Source organism: Schistocerca cancellata, chromosome 1 (genome assembly GCF_023864275.1).
Source record: "Schistocerca cancellata isolate TAMUIC-IGC-003103 chromosome 1, iqSchCanc2.1, whole genome shotgun sequence".
Lineage (NCBI taxonomy): Eukaryota > Metazoa > Arthropoda > Insecta > Orthoptera > Acrididae > Schistocerca > Schistocerca cancellata.
The window spans coordinates 904764057-904770056 of record NC_064626.1 but is presented as its reverse complement, the minus strand read 5'-3'; positions in this window follow the sequence as shown (position 1 = coordinate 904770056).

Sequence of the window (6000 nt, the reverse complement as noted above, 5' to 3'; positions counted from 1 at the left end):
ACTACTTTAAGTGTCTCATTTCCTAATCTAATTCCGTCAGCATCACCCGACTTAATTCGACTACATTCCATTATCCTCGTTTTGCTTTTGTTGATGTTCATCTTATATCCTCCTTTCAAGACACTGTCCATTCCGTTCTACTGTTCTTCCAAGTCCTTTGCTTTCTCTAACAGAATTACAATGTCATCGGCAAACCTCAAAGTTTTTATTTCTTCTCCATGGATTTTAATACCTACTCCGAATTTTCCTTTTATTTCCTTTACTGCTTGCTCAGTATACAGATTGAATAACATCGGGGGGAGGCTACAACCCTATCTCACTCCCTTCCCAACCACTGCTTCCCTTCCAAGCCACTCGACTCTTATAAGATATACAGAACAACAATACAAGACACTCAAAATAATTTACGATCCAATGGGCCTGCAGCACTGAAGATCTTTTAGTGCCTTCATATAGTAAAATCCACATTCCTGCTGTAGCAAATTAGTGTTTTTATTGCGATGAATCCATTTCTTCTATATTGCCATTTGCAGATCACGTCCATATATCATCAGTAGTTGCTGTCACTCTGTATTGTATTATAATGAAGTGTGGATTTAGGACTGTTATGCTGTAATCTGTTTTGTGGATTACTGCCTTTGTTAATCATCCTTTCTTTTAATTTTTTATAATCTGACATATTATTGTCAGATTTGACGGACTAACAGTTATGACAGCCCGCCAAACCAAAGAACTGGCATTTCACAGGCATTGCTGAGGAATGGGCAAAAAGCTAATGCTGTCTGCTAAATTGACATTTTGACTTCTGGTGCTGTGGAAGTGGTAAACTAACAGTCACACGTATTCACTGATCATCTGTAATTCTGTCGCTTTTATAAAGAACCGTGAGTACGTTTGACCTGGCCACACGTAAAAATCGCATTAATATAGAGAGTTTTGGAGAAACTAGGTTAACGATAGCAGTACATGTGTAACACACTGACGGACAAAAGCCACAACACCAAGAAGGAATTGTGTGACATAAACGAAAGTCGGGAGGCATGTCTCTACGTCTGAAAGATGACGTGTATTCAAATTTCGCACCAGTCACGTAAGAGCGGCGGTAATAACGCCACTATGAGGATGCAGATCAAGTTTGTTTTACGTACATGCTGTAACGGTCGTGAACGCTAGTTATCTCTGAGATTGAACGGCGTGAGGTGATATTAGTCAAGAATGCCTCTAAGGCGGCAAAATATATTATCAATACGTCACTGAATTTGAACGAGGTCGCGTAAAAGGGCTGTGAGAAGTTGGATGTTCCTTCTGTGATACTGTAGAAAGACGGCAGGAATTTAGAGGCTGCGCATGACTGCTGGCAAATGTGGTCACGAGAATGTACGGTGGCAAGAAGACCGGGCTCCGGACAGTCACGTGACACTACCGAGAAGGAAGACCTTCGTGTTCAGCGTATGACATTAAAACAATGTACCGCATCTGCAACGGCAATTTGAGCAGCAGCTAGTACCAAAGTGATGCCACGAACGCCGGCCGGAGTGGCCGAGCGGTTCTAGGCGCTGCAGTCTGGAACCGCGCGACAGCTACGGTCGCAGGTTCGAATCCTGCCTCGGGCATGGATGTGTGTGATGTCCTTAGGTTAGTTAGGTTTAAGTAGTTCTAAATTCTAGGGGACTGATGAGCTCAGATGTTAAGTCCCATAGTGCTCAGAGCCATTTGAACCATTTCTACATTAATTATTTTTTGGCGTTGCGATTCAGTGTGACAATATAACAACTCATTCAGCTGTTAAAAGCAATGCTTGATTTCAGCTGTAACTAAGAAAAACGGTAACTGTCAGCTCCAATTGACACAGCGCCTAATGACAGAAATTCTGCTTCTTGCCCCGCGTCACATGACATAGATGTTGATTGTAAACATCAACAAGGCAGGCAGCGACTTTCACGGAGTATGTCATCTTCCGTCAAAGGAAGACACGTACCATTTGTACGAAAGAGCCTGCCGATGAGACTATATGCTCTTGAGACTTACTGTATACGAATGCAAAAATTGAAACTGATACTGAAATAAGTTAACAAATGTCTTACTTTACCTCAGAGATTAGAATACACTTTTAATATTCGTCCCCACTCCTGTTACAAGGTTACATTTACCATTTATGTGCAATACGAAATTTATCACAGAGAAATATTATACTTTAATAAAACGTAAATTTAAAACAGTAGCTGCAAGTTAGTGACGATATATAAAATTTATAAAATTTACATTAAATCTAGTCACAACTGCGAATGAGGACAACCATCAGCTGTAGAATGGAAGGACGACAATAAAAATTTATGGCGGACCGGGATTCGAAGGCGGATTACCATTTGGCCATCCGTGCACGATTCACGGTCAGACCCAAACTTCCACATGTTGCGGCTACGACCTGTACACATACTTCCATTATGTATATTCCTGTACGGGTCAGACGTTGTACTTGAAAATCGCTTGTCCGGTATCGGCAGAGAAGTACGATTGCAGTGTACGTGTTATTCTGATTACGATGCAAAGTTCCTTTGGACACGCTTGCACTTGCGCAGAGTGAGAAAGAAGTGGCAGGTGAAATATTAGCGTTTCTGCAAGATGAGTCAGTGAAATGTGTGGTGTCGTACACACTCGACTCTGCGGACAATGATGACGATACGTCGTTAACAAGTGAGAGGGATATTGTAACAGGTACAAGGGCACGTAGTTCATCACCCTTATCGGGCAGGGAGCCACAAATAACGTCTCCTGTGAAAAGCAGTAAAGTACAATCGTTGTTCAAGGAGCGGATAATAAACATAATTACTTACTTGGAAGAATATCCGCAGCGTAGAACAGATTTCTAATAAGTTCATGGCAGTATGGCCTTGTAGTGTACAGGAAAAACTAGAGATATTCATGGGAGGGCAAGGCGCACTTGTTACAAACACTGATGTTTGCGCTTTTCAAGGATGCTAATTTACAGGATGTGCATGTTAGTGAACATGAAACTGCGAGCGACATAGATTGCAATGATTTCAAGAGAAGCAATAGATGGCTGCGTAACTTCAAACAGTGCAACATCATTGGAAAACGTAAGACAATGAAATTTAAACCAAAGTGTCAACATGACGATGCGCAGCGTTAGCTGTGGAAACGGCACGAAAATTTATAGATGAGATAAACAAACTTATTCCGTCGTTCAGTAAGAAATGTGTTTTCAACTCCGACCAATCGGGAGGTGGAGAGGAAAGGCATATGAAAGGAAACTCAGAAATTAGAGGTACCAAGAGAGTTGTATCAAGATCAAGTAACTTCAATACCTTAACTCATTCGTATACAATTATGCCGAATGTTATTAATCTGGATGACAAATTGACTGGAAAGCTATTTTTTGTGTTGCAAGAAGTTGGAGGTACTCTGCCTCCTACGATTCTTCCTCGTGAGCGCTATCTTGCAAGAGCATTAGGTAATATTTACGTCAAGGCAAGAAAAGTGGGAAAATGAGAGTAACAGAGCTACGTCTATGATATAAACACTGTTTTTGGCCAATAGCTGGGCAAAATTGTCGTATCCTGCCCACTCGTCTTAATATAGCGCGCCTAGGAAGCAATTTTCTCGGAGAGCTAGACAACAATTCAAACAAATCTTATTAATGGCGTTTATTACAGGAAGTTAAACTGACAGTACTTAGCTTTGTGTTTTCACAAAGAGGTGATGCAAGCAATTGGCGACATGCAAATAATCAGTGTCCTTTGGTATATACAATTTCAATGCAAGCAAAACAACAGTTCATAAGTCACGGCTAATGCGTTTGGATGACGGCTCTTCTTCCCGTGCCCACGGCTAGGCGGAGCGGCGCTTATATGCTCTCCGTATAGGGGCCGCTCCTGGCCGGCGTACTATAGGCTGTCGTCTCAGAGCCCTCTCTGCTGTACAGTTCCAGGCGGACGTGCCGGCACTTGATGTTACGCCGGAACAAAACTAACTAGCTTTTGCTTGATTGCTGGTGTGCTCCTTTAGAGCAAAATATCACCCCTGAAAAGTGTGAGATTGCAGTTCAACCCACCTGGAACCACTGGACAAATTCAACCTCTGGATGTTTGTTTACTCCGTGCCTATAAAACTTATTGTCGCACTATCTGCAGCTACGCCTTAACGGATAGCCAGTTCACAATCAGTTCCAGGACAGACTGTTTCGCTTTCGGTTTCTTGCGATGACATTCTATAAGTTCTCATCACCCCGTTACACAAATATGATTCTATATGCATTTTTATGCGTGGATACGTAGCTAAACGTCGTGCACGGTTTGTAACTCCCACGAATTCGCCTTCGACCTTGATGGTGCGAACGTTTGTGATCATTGTGGCACACCGTTTTTCATGCCGTATTCATGGCGCAAGTAAATGGTTTCTTTTGAATATTTCTTGAATGTTAACCACATCCACTTGGTGAAGTGTAATACATACATTCCATAGGCGATTGACCTCTGCACTTTCGGACATTCATTTTCCGTCGCCCTCCTGATGCAAATGGTGAGTCATTAGCAGCTAGTATTTTTCCTGTCATAACTGTTAACACAACACTATCAAATAAGCCTTGCTAAAGACTGGACTTGCGACCTCGCACTGAAGAGGATCCTTGTTAGTAAGCACGAGACAGCTTGTCTAACTGTTCGATAAAGTCGGATCGACGCACAGTAACTGAAAACCCGTTCAAGACGTGATGCAGCAATATAATTGACTAATTTTCTCTTACTGATGCTAGAATATTCTGTTCACGGTTCCGAGACAGTGTTTTATTGCACCAATTTAAGTAGATCGTCAACCTTCCTGTGTCTGCTTGCAACCGTTGGAGTCGTTGTTGGGCGTAAGTGCAACTATAATCGTTTACGATGTTCTTTATGTATCTGGGGAACGTCACGATTCTGACAAACAGGAAATAAAAAATGAATACACTATCTGATCAAAAGAATCCGTACACCCCTATATGAACTCACGACTAGATGCCACGAGAGATGGACCTGCCAACATAGAAATAAGCATGGAGTGTTGGGTTGTCAGTAGAAAAGCAGTAACAAAAGAATGGGTCGGTCGGGAGAGCTCATTGACTTCGAATGTGGGCTAGTCATTGGATGTCACCTGAGCAAAACATACGCCAGGGACCTTTCGGTCCTTTTAAAGCTGGCCAAGTCGACTCAAACCGAGAAAGGCGGTCAGGGAACGTTTGGTACTGCGGAGGATGAGTGTAAAAATCGCATGAACTTATAACACTCCTGTCCGCTGCTGTTATATTATAACCTTAAAGCTGGCGGCAATTCGTATAATGAAATTATGTTTATTCAAGCAATTATAGTATAAAGAAGCAGAGCAGTGTTTGAGATGAATTTCGTTATATTGACCATGTTGTATCTAACGGAGGTGGCTTATCGGAAGTGAAAGTCAAAATTACGTAAATATTTAAACAGCAACAAACAATATTTTATCTATCAACACTATTCAAAGAATAAAGAAAACGGTCGCCAGCCTAATTAGGCAAGAGAATGATTGACATTCTAGTTCAAGAAAGTAAGTATGAGTAACTTTAACGGACAAACACAACCTATACTTTGCCACACGAGAGTGCAATGAACTCTGGCACCTCAGTATGTTCACGTTAAAGAAAGTGCTAACAGTTATAAGAGAACATTACTATTTGCATAATGGTAACAGAAAATGACATATACTTTTGCCTTCAAGTCTTGTTCAAACTGAATGGTCTCAATAATATTACTATCAATATTCACTCAATAATCATAAAATAGGCATAGGTTCAATGTTACTTTTCAAACATTTTCATATCTGACAAAAAAATTGTAAATGTAGTTCACTGCAAAATTATGAACTGGTCATAGGTTAAGTCCCTCTCTCAGCTAAATGCTTTTCTATTTAGAATGAAAGTTAAATGTATTTCACTAACAAAAAATTTCTCACTGAATTTTGAATAAAAGAAGTTAC